Source organism: Acinonyx jubatus, chromosome A1 (genome assembly GCF_027475565.1).
Source record: "Acinonyx jubatus isolate Ajub_Pintada_27869175 chromosome A1, VMU_Ajub_asm_v1.0, whole genome shotgun sequence".
Taxonomy (NCBI): domain Eukaryota; kingdom Metazoa; phylum Chordata; class Mammalia; order Carnivora; family Felidae; genus Acinonyx; species Acinonyx jubatus.
In genome coordinates, this window is record NC_069380.1 from 136,070,290 (window position 1) to 136,082,986 (window position 12,697).

Below are 12,697 nucleotides of genomic sequence, written 5' to 3' on the forward strand. Positions count from 1 at the left end.
TGACTACTATATAGCTATGATTCAACCACCATGGTTTTTTTTTTTTTTTTTTTTTTGTAAAAGAGGAATATAAACTGCAGTCACAGACATAATTCAAGTAAATGAAACAAGCTGGCTAGTAGATAATTCTTAATATTGAGATTTCCTTCAAATATCCACCTCCAACTGATTTATAGACACCTGACATTTATTTAAGTGCAGAGTCCTCTCTCTCGAGGGTGAGGTTCCAGGCATTTGATATCTCGCGTGCGCGCGCGCGCACACACACACACACACACACACACACACACACACAGTCTCCACAAAGCAGTTTCCTTCCCACCACAATGTGCTGAAATCAAATGTTTTGGTAACAAATGCATGACCATGCTTAGTTTCACTTCCCACAAGAGTTCTCTGATAACTCTGTTTTTGTGGTTTCAGTGTCACTTTTCATTGATCTCTTTGAACTATAATCATTTCAAAATTACAATTTTTAACTAAGACTGTGGGTTGGTGGTTAAAAACAGGAAGTTTGATGGGTAAGCCTGACAAGCAGTGAAAATGTGCAAGAAACTCAGGACAATTCAGAACATGATGTTACTGAGGGCTGTGACAGTGTAACCCCATGAGTCCTCCCGAGAACTTGTCTGTAAAGAAGGATGAGGTTACTAACCAACCATAAACAATTACAAATGTGGTTGATCTAAAATCTTGAAACACACTTGGATGTCCATGTGGACAGAAGTTCAAGAAGTATCACAGACTAAACAGTAAAAAAGTCAGTATCTCTCTATGGAAGATTGTATTTCCAGAGGATGGCAATATTATCTCCTATTCCACATGCACTGTGTCCTTGACACTCTTCCCATAGAGAGGAAGAATCTAATTCCATTCCTTTTGTATCTGGCTTGGCTTAATGGTCTGCTTGAGCAACAGAATGAAACACAAGTGATATTCTGAGACTTCCAAGCTAGGTCGTAAGATCCTTGCAGCTTCCACCTGGGACCCATGGAATGCTCACTCTTAGGACACTCCCTCTTGAGAGCCAGGCACCGTGCTGGGAAAAATCACATGGAAAGACCACAGGTAGGAGCTCTGGTGAACAACCTTGCTGAGCTCCTAACAACAGCCAGCAGAACTCCCAGCCGTGTGAGTGAACCATCTTGGATGTTGAGCTCAGTCTGTAAGTCTTGGGCTGACAGATGGCTGCATTCCTAGCAGACTGCCCAGCAAAACTCAGTCAGCCTATGGAATTGTGTTTCAAGCCACAATGTTTGGGGGTGGCTTGTTATATAGATCACTGTTTGTTATACATAGATAACTGGAACACCCAGCCACTTCTCTATCCCAGTTTATTGTGCATCCTTTCAGTGATATTTTAAGCACATACATTCAGTGACAAGCATATACCACTTTCCCCTTGCAAATGGTAGCATAGTAAATATACTATACAACAGGATACAACACATCTTAAAGATCATCTCATACCTGTTCTTATAGACCTGCTTGCTCTTTTGTGGGGAGGGGGATGGGTGGGGAGGGGCAGAGAGAGAGGGAGAGAGAGAATCCCAAGCAGGCTGTGCACTGACAGTGCAGACATTCATTGTCTATTCTGCTAAGACACTCTTTAGTGTAAAATATATATGTAGGTTACATTCCTAGAAGAAAATACTTGCATCTTCTTGAATTCAACTGTATGTGCATTTTCAATTGTAATAGATATTGCCAAATCACTCTGTTCCAAAAAAAAGACGTTGTACCCAGTTAGGTTCTCACAACTTAAAGTTGTCTGTTTTCCTACACTCTTGCCACAACAGTGCCTCTACCAAAGTTTAAATGTTTTTTTTACCCTGGATTCTTATTCAGGTTATGGATTTTATTACTGTGGCAAAAAATGAGCTTAATCCTTGATCTCAATTTCATATCTTGATATATCTTGCTGGAGAAATGCTCAGCTGTAACCGTATCAAGCAGTCCTTTTCGTCAGAATATTAAAAATAAATTGTATGGATTTGGGAAAGACGGCATGAGCTGCTAGGTAAAAAAAGAGCCAAAGATTAACGTGATTCCATTTCTATAAAATCATAAACCACAACCAAACGAGCAAATAAAACACTACCTGAAATTTCCTGCAAGGTCAGTGTCATGACTGCCTCCGAAGAAGGTGGGTCTGGTCTATAGATGTGGCTGAAAAAAGTTTAGGTCGAAAGAGTTAGCCAAACCAAAAAGAGTGCTTTCATCAAACGAGACTTTTTTTTTTTTTTGAAGTAGGCTTCATACTCAGCATGAAGCCCAACTTGGGGCCGGCACTCACAACCCTGAGATCAAGACCTGAGCTGAGATCAAGAGTTGGAAGCTTAACCAACTGAGCCACTCAGGGGCCGCGAAAGATACATTTTAATGTGCTAAAAAGCCATATTTGAACAATCAGTGAAAGACTGAGATCAACTTTTAATGTTTTGACACAAGCCTAGATGTCGATGATGTACCGAGTCTTTATTCTACATAGTCATGGATCTGGGTTGATCTCCCAAACAACTAATTTGCTAAATGGCAGATTCACTAACCTTAGTTGTTTCTTGGAAGTATGTAGTTTTAGTTGATTAGCTTTCTTTTGTCGTTGTAAATGCATCTTCAAAGAAAATTTTTTTTAATATTTATTTTTGAGACAGAGAGAGACAAAGCATGTGTGGGGTGGGGGGTAGAGAGAGAGAGAGGGAGACATAGAATCCGAAGCAGGCTCCAGGCTCCAAGCCGGAGCCTGATGTGGGACTCGAACTCACGAACTGAAGATCATGACCTGAGCGGAAGTTGGACACTCAACCAACTGAGCCACCCAGGTGCCCCTTTTTACTTTTTTTTTTTTTTTATTGTAACTGCATTTAAGGAAAGTCATTTTGCCTCTGGTTCGTTTAATCCCACAGCTGCTGCAAGTGGAGAGCAAGGGGAAGAGTGAGGGTAACCCATAGGGGGACAGCTTGGGTTTATAATGTTGTCTGTGAGGACATGTCCCAGGTACTCGGATAATAACTGACACAGAAATTTTCGATAAGATGGGATCCTGAGGCGGGGGGCATCTGCGTGACTCAATCGGTTAAGCATCCGACTCCTGATTTCGGCTCAGGTCATGATCTCATGCTTGTGGGACAGAGCCCCAAGTCAGGCTCTGCACTAAGCATGGAGCCCGCTCAAGATTCTCTCCCTCTCCCTCTGCTCCTCTCCACTGCTTATGCATTCTCTCCATCTCTCTTTCTCTCTCTCTGTCAAAAAAAAAAAAAAAAAAAAAAACACTAAAATAAAAATTAAAAAAAAAAAGACCTGAGCTGAGATCAAGAGTCAGTTGCCTAACCAACTGAGCCACCCAGGCACCCCCAAGAATTCACATTTCTAGGGGGTTAGATGCTGCTAACATCTAACAAGCTGCTAGATGCTGGTGATCTGGAGATCATGCTTTGAGAACCACTGCTTTATGAGTTATTCTTATTTTTAGTCATTGAATAAGAAATATCCTACAAAGGGTCAAATTTTGTATAAAATGAATGAATGAATCGCTCACCTTAATGACAAAAAGCTCACAAAGTTGGCTTAGTCACCAAGTATTTGTCAAGTTTCAATGCTAAATATTCTTGAACAGCTGCAAGGTGGAAGTTGGATGTTTTCATTGCACATAATGTCACTGCAATGAAAATCAAATTTTAAAATTGAAGGGAGAGACTTCCTCGATCACAGAGACTGTAAGATCTTTTCTCCTGTGTCAGAACCTTGTACCACTTCCCTAGAGTGTGCTGAAAACTGATCCATTATGTTCAGAGGCAACGAGGGGTGGTTAGCAGGAATTTTGAGGAAACGAGGCATCGTTTGCTACTTCAGTTGAGGTTACCACAGTGTCTCCAAAAAGAGTAAGAGGACACAGTTGCTTCCGCTAACAAGGATGGCTCAGAATGACTTGGGGGCTCAAGATTATCAACTTCATCTGAGTTTCCATGGGTGTCCTCCTTCTAAATCTCAGGAGCCCAATCCTTCACAAGCCCCTGACCTTGCATATGACATACTTGATGAGGCTTCAAATTAAACTTTTGTCGTAATTATGTAACCTGCATATTTGAGTTGTGTGTTTGATTTTTAGGGAGGTCAGCCCTGCAGGTACTAGAAAAATAGAAAAGACATTCTTTTAGGGCCACCGTAGAAGCTCTTTGGTTTCCTGACCATTACTTGAGCTGAGAGTTTAAAGCCTTGAGCTCGTTAATGTTCTATTTAACTATTCTAGGGCACCCCAATGCAGCCACCCTACTCCCACAGACCTCACAGTCCATTGTTGCTACCACCGTGGTTAAATGTAGCAGCCACTTGGTCTTTACATCACTTTCTTCACCGGGAACTTCCTCACAGCCTACTACAAGTGATGCTTTGATTAGTTTTGATATTACTGCATGCCATAGGTTACTAACATCCCATTCTTCATTGACAAGGAGCTCAGCACTATCTTTGAGGCCAAGAAATGACCAAACCAACCCCATAATCCCATTTTTGTAGGTCTGTTTCCTAACCCCACTATTAATATTATGTACCAGTCAGGATCCAGTTAGGGGAACAGAAACTTTACCAGCTATTTTAATAGAAAGATTTAATATAGGAAATTCAACAGATATTGGGGGACTGAAAAAGCACAAAGTGAGCACTGACGTAACTCAGGTAGTAGCAGGTTGGGGGGCAAAGGGAAGAGGCTGGAATTATATTACAACGCAGAAGCTTGGAGAAGAGACCCCATGGAATTGGGACCCAGCTTTCTGAGTAGAAAATGGCGCTTAGCTAGTGCTGGCATCTGACGATCTTGGGCCAAGAACCTCTGGAGAGGTTCACATGTGTGCTCATATCCAGGATTGTGAGCACATGGAGATTTGGAGGGAGAGAGCATGGAAGCTCCGCCCTTTCCCCATACCATCTGCCTGTTCCTGTGTTATATCCTTTCATAATAAACCAGTGATCTAGTAAACGAAACCAACAACCAAAAACCTCTGGGGAGGAAGCACTGTCTGGCTGGTGCTGGTCATTTTTTTTTTTAAATCAACATGCATTGTATTAGTTTCACATATACCACATAGTTACTATCCATCACCATGGATAGTTACATAATTTTTCTTGTGATGAGAACTTTTAAGATGTACTCTCTTGGCACCTTGCAAATATACAATACATTGCCGGTATTTTTGAAGGGGCACCGTGAGGCTGGTCTGGGTGTGTTGCAGGGGGACGCCTAGAAATTGGAACTGTCACAGCCAGAATGATGAAATCTACTGACAGTAACAGCAAGCAAAACAGGAAATAGTAATTTCTTTCTCTTGCAGTCTCCCTCCAGTGCGCCCTATGGGCAGAGCCTAACATGGAGCCACCTGGCAAAGGAAAAATCTCCTTGGTAGAGTCTTCGCTAAAGCAGAGTACCTAAGGATGGTTTGGAGCTTAATTACCAGCATAGCGTTCTTTTCTTTTCTCATCCTAAAATAATCTTATTGTTTTAAATGTCTCTTTCCATGCTGAAATACATTAATGGCTGAAATAACAGGCAATCTACTCAAATGTAAACGTAACACCATACATAATTCTAGACGTTATCTACATATGCAAATCATGTATATATAAGAATTAAATTAAGCACATCATTAATTAAGTAGGATCTAAACTAAGAAATGACTAAAGTCAAAATGACTTTAGAGGGAAAAGCAGAGTCAGATGTTATTTTGTGGTCGTGGGTGTCCAGGGCCCCGCTGCCATGAAGCTGCAGTGGTCAAATATGCAAGTGACCCCAGGCCCTGGAGCTCAGCATCATTTTCTTGATTGACTATAACCTGGTTGTTAAAAGGGTGAAATGATACCATGCATATTAAATATCCAGAATCATGCCTGGTCCATAATATGTTCAATGAACCCTAACACTTTTTTTTCGGATATAAGCACTGGGTTCCCCGCCTCCCCCTTCATTCTGTTCATGTATTACATTGATTGGCTTTTGAATGTTGAACTATCCTTGCATTCCAAGAATAAATCCCACTTGGTTGTCATAGCACATAATCATTTTAATATGCTGTTGAATTCAGTTTGTTAGGGGTTTGTTTTGTTTTGTTTTTTAATTGTTATTTACCATATACACAGAGTTTGTGCTTTTGGAGGGAGAAGCTAAATCAAGGTGACCTTGAGAGTGTAACAAGAGAATTCCCTGGACTGTCTGCTGTGAAAGTCATTCCAGTTTTGCTCTCATGGGATATTTTCATAAAGGCGATCCCTCCACCCTGCTCCTTCAGTGTTCCCAGTTACTCTCTTAGCTGCAAGTGGACATAGCTACAGACAAATGAAAAATATAAACTGAGTGATTTAGAAGAAGAATTTTGAAAGCCTAGCTTTTTCTAAATGCCAAGGACTGTTTCAACTGTTAACTCAGGGATTAAGAGCATGAAAAGAATGTCAGGCTAGCTGATCAGAATTTTTATGATTAGAGAGAAAAGCTGGCTTCTCTGGGTCTTTGATCTAGCTCAGTGGGAAAAGCGGCAGAGGGCTTCAAATGCACCACCAGCCCATCTGGCTGCTTAAGGACACATCTGGGAAGATATCCGAGGGGGGTCACCTGCTTGCTTTCCCAGCTGGAAATGAAGTTAGAGATTACAGGCCTTGTCCTGTAGCAGAGGGGAGGCGTTTTTGGTGGGAAACAAAGTCCACTGGTCTTCCAGCAGCACTTGGGATTAACTTGGAGTAGGTTAACAAAGATTCCGATGATAAAAGCCACTCGGGGCATTCACACTTCCTTGGAAGTTTTGATTCTGTTGGTCTGAGTTAGGAACTTAGAGTTTGCCCTTAAAGAAAGTGGCCCTGGTGATTTGTATCATTAGGAAAGTTTGGAAGCCTTGTCTAGGGCAAGAGGGCAACTCTTTTCCCAGACCTCTGCTTATTAATGGGAAAGGGAGCTAATATAATATTTGACCACTGAAGAGACACATCTGTTTGGGTAAGGCCTGTCCAGGAAAGGAAAGGGATTACAGTTACTATTCTGTGGAGAAACAAATTTATGGGGCCGCTTTCGAGTTCTGCAATCATGAATGACCGATAATGTCATTAAAGGTCAAGCTTTCTTCTCTGAATTAGCTTGAGTTTGGTTGCAAACACAGCAGGCTTAAAAAGCCACCGAACATGGAGCCTGCTTGAGATTCTCTCTCTCCTTCTACCCCTCCCCTCAAAAAAAATTAATAAAAAAAAAAATGTTCCCTTTAAAAAAAGAGCCGGTGTTGACTTCACCTTGGAGACCAGGGACCGTGCTGCCACCACAGACGGAGGGTCTGCAGCAGGTGTCCCCTAGATGCCAGGTCATACCTGACGCTCATTCAACTTTTGCCACTGATGTGGTGCATAGGAAGGTTTCCTAGGGGGTCCTTCCTCACCCCTGGTTGGAACTGTTCCCCAAGGCTGAAAGCAAAAGGCATATGGGCTGACCAGAAGACAGCAGCGCCTAAGAGCTCGGTGAGGGCTGTGGGTGGTTAAGGGTCATCACAGGTCAAGCCCCCTGACGTGGGAAGGACGACACAGTCAAGAAATGTGTGTCTGTTCCCTTCCAGTGAGTTGACCCAGCAGGAAAAGCGGGTTAGGTGTTTGAGCATGCGATGGGTACATCAAGGGCCCCTGTTCTGCCAGAGGCCCCGGAGGTCCCTCTGCCATTTCTAGAATCCTGGTTTTGGCAGGATGCAAACAGGGCCCGGGAGCGGTTCCTTTAGCATCTAGAAAAGCACCTCGTGGCACAAAAGGACAGGCTCAAACACTTTTTGAATTCATGAATGAATGAATGAATGAATGTGAATGAGAAAGGGCTTGTCATTGAATTGTAAAACAAAGGCCCGCCAATCGCGGACAATGTATAAGAAAACTTCAAGCTTCATTTCTCAGACCTTTACTCGTCTAAACAAAGTTCAGGCCTCTGCCTGTTATACTCTGTTAACCACAGGGCCCAAAGTTCTTCCATAACTAATCGGAGGCTGTGATTGCTTTGCTGTGCTCTGAGGAGCTCTCATAATCCCTTTCCCCTCTGGGAAGCGGGGTGATTGCGTGCGGACGATGGAGCAGGGCGGCAGCCGCTTGGACGACTTCCCTCTCAACGTGTTTTCGGTCACTCCTTACACACCCAGTACCGCTGACATCCAGGTGTCCGATGATGACAAGGCAGGGGCCACCTTGCTCTTCTCAGGCATCTTCCTGGGACTAGTGGGGATCACGTTCACCATCATGGGCTGGATCAAATACCAAGGTGTCTCTCACTTTGAATGGACCCAGCTCCTTGGGCCCATCCTGCTATCGGTCGGAGTGACATTCATCCTGATTGCTGTGTGCAAGTTCAAAATGCTCTCCTGCCAGGTGTGCAAAGAAAGTGAGGAAAGGGCTCTGGATTCGGAGCAGACGGCGGGAGGACAATCATTTGTTTTCACTGGTATCAACCAGCCCATCACCTTCCATGGGGCCACTGTGGTGCAATATATCCCTCCTCCCTATGGCTCTCAAGAGCCCCTTGGGATCAACGCCGCCTACCTGCAGCCAGTGGTGAACCCCTGTGGTCTCATACCACCTGGAGGGGTGGTGACGGCCACGCCAAGTCCTCCTCAGTACTACACCATCTACCCTCCAGACAACGCCACGTTTATTGGAGAGCAAGACTACTCTTCGATTGTGGCTGGTGGAAATGACAGGTACGTGGTGTGGAGGGGGGACGGTCCCCTTGCGGGTGTCACAGTCACAGCCCGTGACTTTGTCCGGTCTAGAAGGAGGGTGTCGGGAGAATGCGAAGGTCTGTGTGGCCTCTTCCCAGGGTGGCGGCGTCGGCTTTGAGACACGCGTCGTGGGCTGTAACGGGTCTGTGTTTTCTGCTCCCACTGCCAGGTCCGGCCCTGATGCTGACCAGCTGGAAGAGACACAGCTGGGAGAAGAGGACTCCACCTGCTTCTCTCCTCCTCCCTATGAGGAAATATACTCCCTTCCTCGCTAGACCATGATGATGAGGGAACAGCATTTAAGTCATTGTTGCTGACGAATGAGGTGTCGGATGCCGTGACTTTCAGAGTCTAGACAGTAGGACAGCCTAGGCAGCCTGATGGAGACCGTTCAAGGGGGTGCAGTGGGAGGGGAAATGGGAACCAACATGTCTCAGATTGGTAAAAATTAGGCCCGGGGTGGGGGGATATTTCCTTCTGGTACAGCTGGACATTCCCGCACATGGTTCATGGGCAGAAATTTTATTTCTTTGTCCACAACCCACCCCTTGCCAGGGAGGCACTGGTGTCTCAATTTTAGCTCCAGCAGCCAAGGGAAACATCACGGCTGCTGGGACTCTGGAAGTATCCATGGAAGTGAGAGTGGGGGTTGGGTAGCAGGTGGGCAAGAGAAAATAGGCTCACCTGGAGATTTCCCAGTGCCGGTTCTCAGCCCCTCAAAGGGGGTTTGCAGATCCCCAAACAACTCGGTTGCCATCCGGCGTCCCCTGAGGGCTCTGGGTATCTTAACGGCTGCAAAACATTTTAACAGCTGAATAAAGTAAAATAACGTCTCCTGTTCAAAAAGTATTAGGTAGCTGGCTACAAAATAAAATAATAACCATACAAAATAAATAATAATAGGATAATGATGTCAATAAATCCTTAAGTTATCACTGGGTCACAAGGACTACTGGCAAGGATAAAGCTTGATGTGTCCACCCAGGCTAGGATCTCTGCTGGACGCAAGCCACCTGGGCCCAGGGACCAACAGAACATGGGTGCTTCTATAAGCACCTGTTGATGAGTTCTGCTCAATTAGACAAAATAGAGCCTCGTGTCCATACCCGGAAAATCATGGATCATGGAAACAATCTTTATGGTCAACAGAAGCTCATCTTCTATATAAAAGAAGTTGGTGGCCTTAATCTCCCTGAATCTGAACTGGGTAATAAACCACCACCACGGATCGAAGACTTTAGAAGAGACAGTTACGACCATTGAGTTTTAAAAGAAAATATTTTCCTGTCACTCGAGATAAGGGAGGCTCATCCCAGAGGAAGACAGGATTCAGCAATTCCTTAACGTTTTGGTACCATGTTCATGATTTTTACTAATTTTTATCAAAAACATCTCATTTTCCAAGGCCATGATTAAAATATGCTTGGTTTATTATTATTGTGATCTGTATTATATCTTAGGAACAAAACCTTTTTATATGAGAATTTATTTTGATGTGTGATGATAGAAAGTAATGGAAAAATGTGATTCTGTTTACAGAAACAATAGTCATGAAATATTGGATTCCTAACTGAGAGCCACTGGTTCTGGGGAGGAAGTCTGGGGACAGGGACACAGCTGAACATCACCTGTGGCATGCCTACTGGCAATGACACTTGGAGCCCTGCGCGCCTGCTTCCCTCACCCCTTGCTCTGCTCATCCTCCCCCATCCCACAGCTCTATATTCCTGGATTTCAGTTATAATGAGCATCAAGGGAAGGTCAAATCACAAAAAGATGTTTGGAAAGGGTGTCCATGTGTAGAAGCAGGCCAGGCAGGAAAGCCGATTTATCTCAGTGATGCCACGAGTCCCACACGCAGGGAAGTGGCCTTGGGGAGTTTTTAGCTCCAGGCAACAAAATTACTCAGCACCATCCCTGTTCCAAGAAAGAGAAAAAGTGCCAACACAGAGGTCATCGATGCCTCCGAAGACTGTGCATCAGAGTGTCAGGAGCTCGAGGTGGGCGGCAGGCCTGGAATAGTCAGGGGGTGGGAAAATGCGAACTTGTTCATTCAACTTCTACTCCCTGGTAGGACATGGGCCAAGTGGGGATAGAACAGTGAGAAAGCCCACCAACAGAAGAGCAGAGCTTCTAGTCTAGGAGGGGAGACAGATCTGATCAACTACTCTCTGACATCCAGGAGGGGTCTCATAGCTCTGGACCGGTCAGGAGGATCAGGAGGGCTTGCTTCAGGAAGTGAAGTCAAGGCCCCTGCCTTGCAGAACCCCAGGGAGCACTGTTCACACAGGAAAGCTTTGTGACTGATGTCTCTTGACCTCTGAGGACTGTCCTGGTAGCTGAGGGAACAGTAGCTGATACCCAGTCAAAGAGAAGGAGGGAGATGCCTGGCAATCCCCCCTAAGCGGGAGGCAGTATTAAGGGGGCACCTTACAGGCTGTGTAAACAGTATTCCTCTGCTACTGCAGGGCACCAAATAGAGGGGCCTTCTGCTACCCGAGAATTACATCCACCTGCTCTCTTGCTTCAAGACACCATGGTCTCTGTCTTCACTTGGGGGTTGCAGCTGCCAGCATGATAGAAAGCCCACTGAATGGCTTTTGGATTCCAACACTGAGTCTGTGCTCGGTCTCTTTGACTGGAAGAGTTTTTAGTTTGTCATCCGGATATTTGCCTCTTATCATTCTTTCTGTCAGTATCTTATGAGGGATGAATGGAGGACTGTGATGTGGGGCTAGTGAATCAGAGTCTGTCCGGCCCCTGCTGTGCTATCCACCCTGAGATTATCAGTGTGCAAAGTGGCCCTGGCTTTGGGAACGTGCTCAAAGTTTCAGTGCCCAGGCCAGAACCTTTAGGGCCTTGTCAGCCTTGTCAGCCATTTTAGTCTGTGTCGGCAGAGCAACTGGAAAGCCATTGAATGCTCTTAATGAAGAGGGAGCTGTGATAATGATTCTGAACACTTACTGGTTAGGGTAAACCCCGTGTCACATAGGGTGTAACACTGACTTTGCTGGCAAAGCTCAGATCTAGGTTACCCCAACACCAGGAGACACTTCTCCACCCTCAGCCGTTAGCGGGACACTGTGTGTGGGTGCGTTCTGGCCATCTATATAGAATTCAAAAGAAAGCTAAAAGGTCTTGTTAATCAAAGGAGACAGGTTTCTGAAGAATGTAATGTTGTGTGGAAACTTCTCCTGGGAGCCGACTTGGGCTGGGCCTTTTGGCTGGAGAGACTGATAACACCTCAGGATCTTGACAGGGCAGGAGAGGGATTATCTAGGCCTGTGAAGTGAGGCCCAGCCACCAAGGGGAAGAAGCTTTCACAGAGCTCCTGGGACTTCTTCTTGATCCATTTGGGCCAACCAAGGACTGGATCTCTTGTGCAATCTGGGTGTGTGTTTCCTCCCTTCTACAGAACTCCAGAGGGAGGGGTCCTGCAGAGGTGGAGGGCTTCCCAGAGCCTGCGATCAATCAATCCTTTCCCTTTGGCTCCACTGTGCCGGGCACCGATCTGAGTTTCAAGCTCTTTGCTACAAAACCAGCCATTTAAATAATGCTCTCCCCACTTTTTTTTTTTTTTTTTTGACAGAGGGCGGGGTACATCATAAAAATAAAGACTCTTGTTTGTGAAGAGCTGGCTGTGGGTGTCTGTTTTCAGCTTCTGACCTCTGGAGCGCCTCATGGGCCTTGTTTACTGTTGGATCCCTGGAGCAGGGCTGGCTGAAACCCTGCACCCCAGGCGGCTGATGTTTCTCCCCCAAACAGAAGCTCCTCGTAGTAACCAGTAACCGTTGTCAGGTAGACTCCTTTTATCAACAAAGAAAGCTTCCCACCTAGTTCTCAGTAGTGTCCCTGCCCATCAAGATAACCAGGGTGCTGTCTGCAGAATGCAACTCACACCACTTGGTATTCACGAAAGGCCTCATGCAGAGCCCTCTGCACAACCAACACCCGGCTCCTGTTGAGTAACAAATATG

General features: G+C 45.2%; 1 long non-coding RNA gene across 1 annotated transcript in view; it reads right to left on the reverse strand.

Moving 5' to 3' along the window:
- Nucleotide 1: 1 nt before the first annotated feature.
- The window catches only part of LOC106974813 (uncharacterized), a 95,820-nt gene continuing 83,124 nt past the window's right edge, over nucleotides 2-12,697 (reverse strand). Inside the window, exons 9-10 of the long non-coding RNA XR_008299111.1 lie at nucleotides 3,539-12,678; nucleotides 2-2,614 (exon numbers count right to left, since the gene is read on the reverse strand). This is a non-coding gene — a long non-coding RNA (uncharacterized LOC106974813). The remainder of the gene's footprint in view (nucleotides 2,615-3,538; nucleotides 12,679-12,697) is intronic.